This window comes from Magallana gigas, chromosome 5 (assembly GCF_963853765.1).
Source record: "Magallana gigas chromosome 5, xbMagGiga1.1, whole genome shotgun sequence".
Lineage (NCBI taxonomy): Eukaryota > Metazoa > Mollusca > Bivalvia > Ostreida > Ostreidae > Magallana > Magallana gigas.
Window position 1 is genome coordinate 6,299,216 of NC_088857.1, and position 16,049 is coordinate 6,315,264.

General features: G+C 32.9%; 1 pseudogene; it reads right to left on the reverse strand.

Moving 5' to 3' along the window:
- Positions 1-1,327: 1,327 nt before the first annotated feature.
- LOC136275554 (cytosolic non-specific dipeptidase-like) lies at positions 1,328-14,378 on the reverse strand (annotated as a pseudogene).
- Positions 14,379-16,049: the final 1,671 nt, after the last annotated feature.

Sequence of the window (16,049 nt, forward strand, 5' to 3'; positions counted from 1 at the left end):
ACCATGTCCTTTAAGTTCCTCCGGCGTTTCAACGCAGCCATTGGTGGATCCTTGAAAAGATCAGCCATTCTTTCGTTAGTGTAAAGAATGGGCAGATTATTTCTAAGGATGCTGTTGAGGTTCTTTAGGGCGGGGTGATATGTAGTGACAAGTGGAACCCTGCTTTTGTCTGTTTTCTCTTTGTATTGTAAAAGGGTTTTCCTGTCTTTTGTAGTAATCTCATCAATTGTAGATTGAACTGTGTGGGCTTTATAGCCTCGATTACACAGATGGGATTTTAATATTCTGCTCTGTTCTTCAAAGATTTCATTAGAACAACAGATTCGTCTGATTCGGGTTGTTAATCCTTTAGGAATTCCTCTTAAAGTATGGGGAGGGTGGCAACTCGATGGCTTGAGGTAGAGGTGAGAATCAGTGGGTTTGGTATGGAGACTGAATTTTATTTCACCATCTTCCAAGGTAGATGTAGTATCCAAAAATACTTTTTGGAACTAGATATGTCCACTGTGAATTTAATCGAATTGTGGAAGGAGTTGGCAAAGGTGATGAAGTCATTTAGGCAGTCTCGGTTTTCGACCCATTTCATCTCAATATCATCAATGAACCGCAACCAGCAAAATGTCTCCCTCTTACGCCAATATATTTATGGGAAGATTGGAACGCAACCTGCTTCTCAGAGCTCCTTTCAAACCTTTGAGCTGGTTGCGGTTCATTGAGTTACCACCCTCCCAATACTTTTGGTATTTTTACAAATATCAATTCACTTCATCAACGTAGGTATTCTTCTATTAAATAACAATGAGGTAACAAGTTATTTTAAAAAAGTACAGGTGAGTATGAAGTCATTTATATTTTACTCTTAATGTAGGACCAAACCTCTCTTCGAGGCTTCATCTTTGGTTGGTCAGCAAGCAAACTACGGCAGATGGACATTTTTTTTTAATTACATAATTTAAGAAAGAGGAATTTCAACATTTAGTCATTTTCTAAATAAACATTTATCAATGGGCTAGCAAAGTACAAAACTCTAACAATTAAAAACTAAAACCGAGCAAATAATTGGCCATTTATTAGCTACTCTGTTCATAAGACACTTATAACTGATTATTACCATGTTCAACAAAGCAACAAAACTTGTACACCATACTAAAATGTTGTATTGAAAAAAAGTCACATAGTTCAGTTATCTTTTTGTACAAAATCACAATAAATCGTCAAAATTATATGAGTTTAATTGTTATATTAGTGGACATTTATTTCCTGTTCCACACTGATCACATGATTATGGTGTTTTTATATACTCTTTATGATTATGGCAAACAACAGATGTTTGTTTCTCAGCTTATCGCAGCAAGACATCTTCTGTTTAGAGAGAAGCCAACTCCATCATATAGGCTCCCAACACTTTGGTCTGCAAAATACATGGCTCAATTACTGGTATGTTGTAAAGACTTAATTTAAATGCAACTTTATGTAGTCTGGCAATATTTATTTTAGAAAGATTTGCATGAAAGAAATAAAATACAATACATTATGTGATTTAATGCAAGCTTTAAACATGGGAAATATATTTTTGAATGTTGTTACCCTTTCAAATTTACTCATTAATCAATGCCTTCTACCTCAAACATAAAAATATATTGTAATTTTGCACCAGGACTTTTAAAACTCATTTTCTTGAGGTACCCAAACAGAACATGCAATTGTGTATAAATGAGCATTATGTGTTGCATCACACAAGTGTATGATGCATCAATTTCACTGGATGAAAAATGAAGTTTCAGCAAAACTGAAACTATATGGAAACCTTGCTGAAACTTGAGTTGAAGTTTCATGTATAGTTTCCGGAATGCGGAAACCATTATATCGATTCAGCAAGTATCCGTTAGGTTTCAGTCAGCGGAAACTTCAGTCTAAGATTCCTGATGGTTTCCGCAATGCGGAAACTAAATTTGAATCGTGTGAAAAGTTGTGTAAATTATTATGGAAATATCAATCAGTTTCAGAACATTTCCGCTAGATTTCAGTATGCTGAAACTTTAAGTTAAGATTCCAAATGGTTTACGCATTGCTGAAACTATTACTAAAATTTATTTGAGTTTAATAGTGATATCATTTTTTTCAACAAGTTTAAGTTTACTTCTAGCCTAATGATAATGAATCCGTACATACTAAAATGTATAGTAAGGTTTCAGCGTGACTGAAACTATATGTATACATGTAACTATCTTCAAATGTGGAAAATAAGGCGATTAAGAACCTTACTAAGTAATTAATTGAATTTGAAAAGAAAAACTGATGTCTGATCTTGTTTAATGCATATGATGAAATCATTAATCTTAGGTACTCGGACACGTGTATACATGTGTATACATTCTTTGTCCAGGTGACCTCCTCTGTGATTTTCCTGTATATTCTGTGTGGATTGCAGGGTTTTTTCTGTCAGGAGTGAACAAAAGACTGTTACATAACATATACACAGTACGAAGCGTGAGTTTATAACTGGAGCCCGGCAGGAATTTTTTTTCAATTTGTGTGTACCTGAGTTAGTAAAACTGATAAGTAAATTATAATTATTTAGTAAAAAAAAATCTAGCTAGTTGTATATCGCAAACAAAGAATGAAGAAGTATTTTACTTAATACACTCAATAAATTAATATACCTATTTTGTAAGACTCCTTCTTAAATCCTTTAGTTATCATTTGAATGAACCTTGAGGTACAGTAACTAATTAAGCAAACAAATTAAGGTAAAGTCGTTTGTAAATTTTTACAAATCATACCAAATATTCGTACAACCTGAAGTTTAGAGCAAATTCATTTCTTTTTTAATACCACGCCAACACATGTACACAGGACATTTTTTTAAAAATTCTACAGTTGATAATAACAAGTAAAACCCACTTGGAGTTTGAGTCTAATATAATAATTGTTTATTTACATGCATTTCAGACTTTACTACATATATGACTGTATCATGATTCACTGGCGTCGGAAGCAAATTGAAAAGGGGGAGGGGGCTAGACTAATCCTCAGAAATATTGAGGAATAACCCTAATTCCAAAAATCATGAAAATCCTAATCGGTGGGGGGGGGGGGGGGGGGAGTATAACTATACTTTATACTTCCGAAAATAAATTTCCCTACCCGAAATTTTTTCCCCAAAATCATGAAATGCCTAATCCGTGCCCGGGGGGGGGGGGGGGGCTAGTATGCCTATTACTCCAACTGTTCAATCTTTCAATTAAGGTAAATTTAGGCACAATTACATTTCCGGTGAGAAAAAGTGGGGGGGGGGGGGCTATTAGGCACATAACCCCCCCCCCTCCGGTTCCGACTCCCATGTGATTCGTGCATTTCTATACTTTGTATTTACTTTCTGTACTGTAAACACAGATATTGATACATGTTTTTGAAACATGCACATGTTTTTGTTATAAGATATAATAAGCATTATTTATAATTTTACTTAAGTGATACGTTATATTACAAAATCAGTTTAACACTAGCCATGTGGTGCACGTGATTTTAATCCTATTTTTAAAATTTGATTATACATTCGTATACATTTGATGTAGAAAGTATACCAAATAGTTAAAATTATATTTTGTTTATATATCAGTCCGACGTGTACATCTTACTTCCCGGCTTGTTTAACGCGTTTGTATTTTAATTTCATAAGTATTCTTAACGTACTGTTCATCGTATGACCAATCAGAGCACATGTGTAACTGTAAAGTAATTGTCATCAATTCATCGTAGTTGTAAATTGACCGTACGGGAGAACGCTGTTAACCGGACCCCGTTAATTAATCGGCATCTAATTATATTTGTGATTTCTGTGTGTTCATGCAGAACCTGCTCTGTGATGAACATAATATTTTCAGACCTCTTTATTTTGAATAAGAATATGACCGTGCTTAGAATCGCTGTGAAAATTGGACAAGTCAAGACTAACTTGTCAGTAAACTATATATGGCTCTATCATATTAGGTTTGGCAAAATCATCAGTACATGTAAATAAAATATAGTTAAAGACAAAATCTGATACATATATCTCCTTAGAATTTATTCAATTTCATTAGACATTTGTAAACAAACGGTCGGCCATTTTTTTTTGTTAATCACGTGTTACAAATACAATTGTAACAAACACATGCCAATACTTTGTCGTATTTAACCAGGAAATACTGACTCCGACAGTTCTTATTTAGAATAAATATACATGTAAAAAGTATACTATTCGGTAAAAAATGATAATTTTGATTAAACATTATTTATTTTAAACTATCCCAAGATGCACTTTTCCAAGATTTAGCGGGTTCTGATTGGTCAGTATTGGCGCACTTTATGATTCCGAGCGAAGGTTAAAATGGACAAGAAGGTGCTGTTGTAAAATGGAGAATTGAGAAGCATTGATAGCCTCTACAAAAAGGAGATAATGCAGGATCGAAGAACTCATGTCAACTCAATTCACAATATAGGTACTCCTAATAACATTTTCAAGGCTCGAATTTATCTATCATGCATTTGTAAACGAGATCTCGCGCCATCAAATCAAGATGGCGTCATTTTTTCAAACTTGGTTCGGCATTTTAATTTTTATTACCGTATCTCTTTAAAATATACGTGTTGACCAAGTTAACCATTAACCAACTTCATTTATATGCATGATAATCAAGATTATCCAGGGTATACACATATATACATCTGTAATTATATAAACGTCCCTAATATATGAATGCTTGGTTGGTAAACAAGACGAACAATGAATCTTTTGCACAATTATACAATTTGCAAACTCTAAATGTAACGTAAATATTAAAGAAATAATTATTAATTTAATCCAGAAAATGAAATCTTTCACGTTTTTCTTTTTCAGCATTGACAGCATACAAAGTCAATGTTTCCAGTGATTACTTGCATCCTCTGTTCGGTGATTCGGGTGAATGTTTTGACCAGCTGGACGATGTGAACGCAAGGTATTGCTTTGAAATTGATTATTTTCACCATTAACTTATACATGTGTTGGATGTTTAATATGTTTTACGGTGCTACCGTTCTGGCGAGCGCAGCAAGAATTACACATACCTTGCATCATTGTTGAGAGAGAGAGAGAGAGAGAGACCGGTTTCTGTTTGTTGGTGTGTAATTTCCAACTTTTAAATTTGATAGTCTAACTATATGCAATATCTACATAATTTTTTTAACTGTTTATTTTTTCATTTTATTCCTTTTTATTTAGTTCAAAATGTCCTATTCTTTATTTCCTCCCTACTCTTATACTTACCTGCCTACTGTACATGCATGCACAATTAGCTTAAAAATGGATCGATATGACAGTAAAGTATGGCTCTTGCTAGTATATAAACATAAAATCTCTATATTAAAAAAATTAAAAACAAAGCATATGTCAATGAGGCAGGTATCGCAGTCTATACTGAAATAGCCAGTACACTCATTACAGATGTTTAATCCACCTCTAAATTTATCGCGGGAAATATAGCGCGAGTGCACTGTGACGTCATCCATGACTTTGTTCGTCTTTGTTTACGTTTCTCGATTCAATACGGAGGTATGGAAGCATGTAACAAATCTTTTGAGTCTCGCTAAAGCATATGCAGTACTCAAAACGTGTCTTCAAACTTTAAGTCACCGTAAATTACGAGTTAAAAGTCGGCCATTTTTGGCATAGCACCACGGGTGAAAACATTAGAGAGCATTATGGGACGTAGACAAAAAAATTTGTTTGATAAACTGTAGGTTTAGCTCGTTCTTTTTCCCGCGCACACTGGTTCTTAGAGCTCGCTTCGCTCGCTATAATTTACTGTAGTAATTTTTGGGAAATCCAGGTCTAAGTTCTTGAAAAGGAGGTTGATGGGGGTGGGGGGGGGTGGTGAAACACACTGATATTGTTGATAAGTTTTTCCATTGTTCAACAAACAATAATTGAATCAAAATGAAAATAACATTGCTTCAAATATAAAATGAAACATTTTAGACCAAATGCTACTGTAGTCATTATATGACATAGTTTAAACAGCAACTGGCAACTGCATAGTAGCTTCTGTATTCAGAATGTTATTCAGAATGCTTTTATTACATGTTAGGCTGAATGTTTATTGTTTAAAAATCTAAATGAAACTTTATTATTCTTGTTTAAGATAAATAGAACAGACATAAAGTACAGCCCAGTGAAAGGAACAAGTTCACCGCAAGAAGAAGAATTTTAATGCTACCACTGTCCAGAACTACTAAGTCTGCTGTAACCATGATGTGATCATATCGAAAATCTCCAAAAAAGGCCTATTTCCATAAACTACGACTCAGGTTACATCAACAACAGCCAAGGACACTCCTTATTGATTCGAATGGACACATCTCTACGACCCGACTAAACCTCTGCAGAACAAGACTTTTTAACTGTAAAGTATTCTCATTTCAAAAAACCTATAAACTATAAAAGTACTTTTTTATATGATCAAATACCAGTATATTACAATGTCTGTCTGTAAGCTAGAATCTTAGAAAATCACATGGTTTTGACTTATGAAATGATGGTTAGACCTTGCAGATATTAACTTTCATTTTCTTAAATAATTTGTTATATTTGCATATATTGCATAAAATATAAGACTCCATGTAACAAAATTATATCCTCACACCTCCAAGTTGATAAGTGTTAACTACTTTTTTTCCATTTTCTTTGTTTAAACATTTATTGATAACTTAGTTTTTATTTGCAGCAATATATGAACAATTAAGAAACCAATCTTAAATGTAAAAACGCTGCATTAGGAGATGAATGCATGGGTCATAGAAATGAAATAAAATACACCAAACAATATTCAATTATGTCGTATATGAAAATATACAAGTTGCTGTCCTTTAAAAAAGGACTACAATACGTGGACCATTTGCATGTGTTTCCAACGAAAACGTGAACGCCTTAAAATTATCAGAGATTCCACAGAATCCAGCCCTCTGCTTTTAACCACTTGTACGTTGTATTGCGTATACATGCATGTATAGCCCTGACTTTTTATCTCAGAATTTAAAGGATTCATACTTCTAAAATAATTATGATTTATCTATGAATGAAGTTTGCATGTATGGTATCAGGCATTCGGTGAATTCTGCTATTTGTACACACATTACGATTCGCTTTACTTTATTAACTTTGCAGTGACAGCTTTATGTAAATTAAAAAATTTCATATTTTGATGCATTTTTCTTGAGATTTAAACTTTTATAGTGACATAATTATTCAATCATACTTAAATTATTAAAAAATTTAATCGGGAAGTTCTCTAGCCTCGCCTACTATAAATGTAAAGTTAAGTTACATGTGTATTCGGAAAACAACAAAACATTGCAAATTATGCTATTTGATGCATGTTGTAGTTTCGGCATAACATTAACTTATTTCATAATACTGATAGTTCATATCACATGCCAATCATTTCTTTAAAAGGAATACCTTTTCTGTACCGTTTACCGACAACTTTACAATTACAGCGCCTTTGAACTTATATGTGTCATATGGCAAGGAATCCCGATCCCGATTCAGATAAACTTGTGCTAGCCTGGTTCCCTGAGCTACCCATTACGCACAGGAACCAGGCTAGATCATGCGCAGGCTGAATTTTCCCCATAGCATCCGGTTTAACCTTGCTTATATATTTTCTGCGTGGACCTCAGGGTCCACGCAATAACGACAACATATACCCCATGTATTACAATTTTTATGTAACAAAATTACTTGCATGGAAAGTTTTTTCCATGTGGGTTTTATTTTAATCTGTGTTATGTAACTAATATTGGAATTGATGAGAATTGTAAGGTGAATGATCTGTGTGATACTTTGTATTTTATACATTCATGCTACAAAAAGCAAGTACATGTACATGTAGTAATACTTGACATATATGAACAATGTATATTTTACTTCATGTCTTGGATTTAAAAATAGCAATGTAGGTAAAGTAGTGAAATGTATGAAGGTAAACCATGTGTAAAGAAGAATATTCATTAAACGATTTGGATAAAGTGCTCAAAAGCGCCAAAAAACCGAAAGGAAAGCCATTCCAAATAAACCAACAATTTCCAGAAGAGATAGAACAAGCAAGGAAAAGCCTCTATCCTATCATGAAAGAACATAGGCAGAAAGGAGATCATGTGAAGCTAGTTAGAGATATTCTCTACATTAATGGTCAACCCTACAACCCGGAAACTGAGGAGGAGTACAGTAACCCACCCAGGCGTGACAGACCAACACCAAACCGACATCGGAGCGTGTCTAACAAAAGGCGTCGAATCAGCTCGTCACAGGAAACGCGATAGGGACTCGTTGGGGAGTGTTCTAATAATACAAAACCAATCAATGAACCTCAGTGCGTGCGTACTTATTGTGACCTTAAAATTCTGTCATTAAATTGTTGCGGCGTAAAGAAAAAACTGAATTACTCAGAATTCCCAGAACTTGTCAAAGAGCAAGATATCGTATGTTTACAAGAGACAAAAACTGACGATTTAGATGTCATAGAAATTGATGGGTACGAAAAAAAAATGAAAAACAGAGTCAAATATGGTAGAGTAAATTCTGGAGGTATTATACTAGCATATAAGCAAGAATTGAGCGAATTTATTAACATACATGAAACGGAATCGAAAGCTGTATTATGGTTTGAAATTTCGAAACAACTTACTAATTATGAAAAAAATTTATTAATAGGCATTGTATATTTACCTCCAGAAAATTCGAAGTACAGTAATAGAGATTCATTGAATATGATAAAATTAGAAATGCAAGAATTGTGCTTTGATGATAAACATGTAATATTAACAGGTGATTTCAATGCTAGAACTGGAACAAGTTCAGAATTTTTTGATATTGAAAATGCAAAAAATGACCAATTTGATGAAATTTTTGATAACATGTAAGATGACCTGACATTTTTAAGCAATAAAACTGAAAGAAACAACGAAGACAAACACCAAAATGCATATGGTAAAATGCTATTAGAAATGTGTAAAGCAAACAAGATGCTAATTGTAAATGGGCGCATTGGTGATAATTTATCAGGGAAGCTAACATGTAAAGGTTCGAGCACTGTTGTTTACTTCCTCTGTGATTATTCTACTTATAAATATGTGTCGAATATGAGAGTTCTTGAACAAAGCAAACGTTTTTCTGATTGTCATACACCTATTATATTGTATTTAAATCTGCAGCGAAATACAAATGCAGCTGTGTCTCAATTGAAGGTTGATTGTTTAGAAAAAATCAAACCATGGGATCCTACTAAAGAAAACTTGTATGTACAATCTATTGATACCGAACATCTTAGCAAACTTTTATTATTGTTAGATAACAGTTGTGTTGAAAATACCACGGATGTTGGTATTAATGATATTGCCGAAATCCTTAATAATATATATATATATAGATGCTGCTAAAATTGCCATAGGCTCACGTATTATTGGTGGAAAAAATCAAAACTCAAAAACACATACCAATTCAAAACCTTGGTTTACAAAAGTATGCCAAAAAGCTCGTACAAAATATCGTAATAGCAAAGTTTATTATTATAGAAAACGTACAGTAAATGCGCATAAGAAATATAAGAACATGAAAAAAACTACAAAAAAATTATTGATAAAGAGCAACTGAAGTACAGAAACAAAATTAGTAAACATTTGAAAGATATCAAAAACAAAAATCCTAAAGAATATTGGAAAATAATAAATAAGTATAACAAAAACAAAAATTGCCAAAATCAATCGGCAATCGGTATTGATGATCTTTATCAGTATTTCAGAGACTTAAACAGGTCTCCCGAAATAAGCGATGAAAATAATCACATGGTTGATAATGAAATTGCTAATTTACAGTATGAAGATTTTCATCACGATCTAAATAATTACATTACCCAAGATGAAATAAAAAAAGCAATTAAGAATCTAAAAAATAATAAAGCCAGTGGGGAAGATGGGATAAGAAACGAATATATTAAAAGCAACACAGCAGTTAATGTTGCCAGTTTATGAAAAGGCAATCTATTCTACAATCATCCCCAAAAGCTCTAAATTATAGAATTTATAAGGAAGAGTTAAAATTTGAACATTATTTTGATACATTATCAAAAAAAGATGCCATTACTTTTTGTAGATTTCGAACATGTAATCACCATCTAACCATTGAAAGTGGACGTTGGGCAAATATTCCCAGACATGAAAGATTCTGTGCTCATTGCAATAAGTGCGAAATAGGAGATGAATTTCACTACATACTTAGCTGTAACTCGTTGCAGCAAGAACGCAATCAATGCTTATCAAATATGAATATAAAAATAAAAAATGCTATTAGTTTTAAATTTATAATGGCAAGTACAAAACACTGTTCTTTGAGGAAATTATGTGCTTTTATAAGAAAAATAAATAAAAAATGCTCCCCAGGTTAGAACCCCCATACTTCACATTTGTATTAACGAGTCAGAGTTGTATATGGATTTTTTTCCCTCTTTCTCTCTCTCGCTTACGCATGCATTGTTAATTATTAAGAAATACCACATATTGTATTATTATAATCTCTGTGTACCATTGTGCAATGGTGTTGAGATTGAAATAAATGAATGAATGAAATGAAGTGTGTTGCAATCAGCATAATTAATTACCGTAAATGTGTACATCATATTTTTGCACATGATTTGACAGACTGCTCCATTGTTAGCTTTTTATTGGCCAACAAGCTTTTCATATCTCCCTCTGGGTCATCTATTAAATACTGACAGGCTTGTGATATTAAAATCTGATCAGTTGGTACATCATGGGTGGAAATGAGAAGTTCACTTTGGACTTAATGGATTATCAAATAAATGATATCAAATCCTGTTCTATTGTAAAACATTAGATTATATTACTAACAAAGAAAAGTTTTTATCCCAACTTGTAAGTGGGTCACTTTGACCTCATTTTGGAATTTATTGACATACATATTCAAATCAAATCTGGGTCATACATCTATAGTCAACTACTATCTTGTAGGGGTTTTTTTTATACTAAAGATGGATACTTTAGACTTTTCAAAAATATTTTATGGTGTACATATTCATTGTAGTTCAAAACAAATTGAGATCAAGTGTATCATGTTCATGTAACAGTGACGTTTTCTTTGTTTATTCATGTACATGCAGTTATTTTGTAAATTGCATTCATATTTTTTTAAAATAAGATCTTTGTTGCATTTTTAAAGGAGATTTGATAGGCATTTAATCGAGATGAAAAAAAACCACAAATGTAAAGATTTCTATGGGAGTTTTTTTTTCTTGTGCAATTTTATCATTTTTTAAATAAAAGTCCCTAATAAGGGAATTGCCATATGGATGTTAATCCATTATTGTATCTTGGCTGTATTTTATTTGTTATTGGAAACAATTTCAGATTTTTTGAACAAAATAAATTTGGAACTGTTTGAAATTGTTTTGTTTTTACATAAAGTAGAAACCTTGCTCAGATTTTGTGAAAGCAAAAATATAACAAGTTTCAGTAAGTTTCAGTCGCGGAAACTCTTTGTAAACAATATGTATCCCAATTGTATATGGAGGTTGAAACTATGCAGAAACTTCAAGTTTCAGTAAGTTTCCGTCGCGGAAACCATTAGTTAACAATATGTATCCCAAACGTATATGGAGATTGAAACTATGCAGAAACTTCAAGTTTCAGTAAGTTTCCGTTGCGGAAACCATTTGGATTCATGAACAGCCTAAGTTTCAGCACTGCGGAAACTTGATGAAACTTGAAGTTTCCGTGCTGAAACCTGTCGGAAACTTAAAGTAACCTTAAGTTTCCGCAGAGTTTCCAAAGGGTTTCTGCAGCGCTGAAACCAGATATTTCATCCAGTGTTTACCCCAGACATACTACCACCGTTAATGTGTATGATGCATCTATCTATCCCAGACATACTGCCCCCATTAATGTGTATGATGCATCTATTAATCCCAGACATACTGCCCCCATTAATGTGTATGATGCACCTATATATCCCAGACATACTGACCCCGTTTATGTAGTTGGACCTGTTGATCTTCTCGTTCTGGGAGTGAGCGCCATCATCACACGCTCCAATCGGAATAACATCACGTTCTTACCAGTCGCCTCCTAAAAGGTCAAGGTCACTGGAATACGTCCTCCCTCTTTGGGTTATTCCGGTTCCACCCCAAAAACTGAAAATATGTCAAATCAGGAACTACTGAAATTATAAACATAATCAGCTTATCATAAACATTGTAGGGTTAAATGAATGCTGAAACATGATATGAATGAAAAAAGGATACATTACTTTTATCTTTATAATTACCGGGGTATTATGCTTTTTGCTGCCAAAGATATACAGAATACACTTAAAACATTAATTGTCTTCTGTCTGTATTCATATGGTATCTTTAGAAACATGAAATACTTATATTTGAGTCATGAAAATATGCAAACATCTTCCTTTAACTCCCCTCTTTGCATAAATTGTATCGAAAACATTCGGGCGTCAATGTGATATGTGCTTCTTTTGCAATAATGGACTTGCTTCTAGAGGGAAATGTTACCTGTTTTCATAGCTTTTCTGCCGGCTATGTAGTTTGGATCATTGAAGTCACTGCCCCAAGGCTTTCCTCCATGACCCATTGAGTCTCTGAGATAAATGGTAGATATTTTTTAATGGAATGGAGATAAACTACAGCATGCTCTATGAGGTAAAATATGACAGAAACCATGCTTATGTAAAAGAAAAAAAGAATCTTCAACTTGACTAAAATCCCACTTAATGTAACTTATCTGATCCACACTATATAAACCATCCTACAAATAAAATTGTGTTTTATGACCCACTGTATGCAGTTTAAAAATCAAAGTACTGTATGAACTTTTAAAAAAGTGTGTCCTTACAAGTAAATATATATGATAATTCTAGGTAACTAACATTTATAATGTGTCAAAAAACTTTTCACACTAAATAAGTAGATTTAAATATCAGCATCACAAGTATAGATGTTATTTGTATTAAAACACTGGATGCAACATTTATCTCCTCACTTAATTTTGTTGGGACTATTCCTTTTTTGAACGTCTGCTGTATGTGTGTTTTGACGAGTTTCTCTATCTCGTCCGGATGCTGATCTGGAACAAGCCGGACGGAGAACTTTCCGATCACTTTCCTAGGAATGACTGTCTTAGCTCCGGATTCACTGAAAGCTACCTCAATTCCTGAAACAGTAGAAAGGGATTTCTGTGAGTAATTACTTATTTGCTGAGTGTGTTAAACTGTAGATTCATGATTAAATATGAAGAGTTAAATTTTCTCGATAATTACTGGTAATATTGTGCAAAACAGTTTATTATCCACAGATATATAAATAAGAAACTCATAAGAAGATTCACAGTCATATATTCTGTAAAAAACATACTGATGTAATTGTATATACTGATATTAAAAAGATCAAATTGAAAAAGAGATGGTATGGGGACTGATTGAACCAATAGTTTTGTTCATGACACCATTTATAGATCGCTAATTGTTACCATACTAGATTATCAAACAAATATAAGTGTGCTTTTTAATAAAATACTTTTATACCATTTTATTAAATTGAGGACAGTGATGGCCATGGTGAGGTGTGACCGTGAATGACCGTGAATAGACCTTCAAATAAACATTACAAGTAGTGTGTTTTCACTGGAAAAGTAAGGACAACAATGGTTATGATGAGCTGGTGACTGACCGTGAATGGAGAGTGAGGGGTACCTCCAACGATGCATCAATATGTCATCCTTCTTCTCGTGGATTAACGCTGTCACTCCAACATCTTTTTTATACTCCTCCTACAAAATTTAACATGATATGTTGAGGTTCTTTTTTTTAAGCAATGAAAAGCCTACACCTGTAGAATCAGCAACTGCCTACATGTAGCATAAAGTTACAGAGGACCAATATTTTGCTGCTTTGTTGACAAGCAAACTATTCTTTTTGTTTATTTTTTTTTCAATTTGAGATAAGAATAGGAATATGAGAATTTAGAATATACAGAGAAGGAGTGTGATGGTTTACAAATGCATGAAAATGTGTATAGACCTTCAATATCTATTGCCAAAATGTAATTATCTATCCACTAAATAAATTTTCTTCCAGTCACTTACTGGATCAAAATCCATGGGTTCATACAACTTCTTTTCCTCCTCGGTCAGTTTGGCCACAGAGTCATTAATCCAAGGGATCAGGATACGACCTTTTTTTGGCAACCAGAGTGTCCAGGAGTGCAATAAGGTCAGCCATTCCTTCATGCACAGTGCCCATAAACACACCGGAGTGAAGGTCCTTGGTGGAACATTCAATATCCTGAAGAGATAGCAGATGCCCCTGAATTCAACAAATAAATCAAATACATACACATCTTTCTAATCTAGTTTATACTATCTATGTGCTACATAACAGTTGTGCTTGATGTCAATGATAAAAGTCATGATGAATTTTTACTGCGTGGGAAGTAAAGAGGTAAATAAAGATATTATCAATTAAAATGAATCAACCTAAGATTCTTACCTTAAGCTGTCAAAGTTTATGAGAATAAAGCAAATGAAAAGATGTGCTTAACCACCTCCAGGCCAAAAATTACAATATATATTTCATACAAGATACACACTTTGTAAATACAGAAGAAAACTAAATTTAGCCTCAGAGGCTCTTTAAAGTCTTTTTAACTCTTATAGATCAAATTAAAGAAGAGCAATTCTACCCAACAATAACTGTGAAATGTGAATTCACAACCATGCAGTTTTATGATAACAATGGTAACTATATTATTTTGGATGTAACGGTTGAAACCCTAAACTTTATACTAGCGAATATACATGTATATCGTCCCAATACTAACTCTCAAGAATTTTATAAAGAGCCTTCAAATAGAATTGAAGATCTTTACTCTACTCAACATATTTTATTAGGTGGTGACTATAATCTAGTACTAAACAAAAATTAAGATTTCATGAATACATACATTAAATAATGCAAAGTCTAGACAAAAAGTTCAGAATTTCATGAACAATTTTGTCATCAAAGATATTAACCGTAGCAACAATCAAAATTAAAACGATATACAAGGAGACGAAAAAATAAATCCAATAAAACAAGCTAGACTAAATTTATTTTCTCATCTCGGAATCTTTAAAAAACAATTACCCCGTGTATAAAATTGGAAAAAAAACTATCGCTCCGACCATTCACCAGCAGTAATATACTGCAAAATATATAATTTAAAAAGAGACAGAGGTTCTGGAAGTTCAACAACTCACTATTAACAGACAAAGATTATGTTATTATGGTAAAGAAAACAGTGGGTGGTGTTAAAATACAATATTTATATCTAGTTTTGTAGAAAACGTATTAAATATAGACAATGATACAATGCACTTTACTATCAAAGATCAAACTTTCATGGATATTTCAATGACAGATATTAGAGGGGAAGTAATTTATAATGAAACCTTTAAAAACAGACAATAGGTGAAAAAGAGTCAGCTCTTGAAAAAGACATAACAATTATAGAACAAAACTTATTAAGTTATTGCACAAAAAGCTCATAAATAAGCAAATGGAGCTTGAAACTATCAGAAAGAAAGAGATATAGGGTCAGTGTATTGATACAAAGATTAAATGAATAGAAGATGGAGAGAAACACTGAATATTTCACTTCATTCGAAACAAGAAATTATATAAGTAAACAAATACCTCAAGTGGTAAAAAATGATTGACAAGATGTTTCTGACCATTGTAAAAGTTTAGATAAAACAAAATCACTTTATGAAATTTTATACAAAAAATAAATTTCTAAAGTTGAGCGATACAGAGTCCAAAAGTAATGAAGGTCCATTAACCAAGTCTGAAATTATAAGTTTTAAAGAAATATGAAAAATGATAAAACTCCTGGTCCTGATGGAATTTTTTAAAGGTTTTCTGGACCGAATATACGCTTATTTATTACAAGAGTAGTCAATAATCTAAA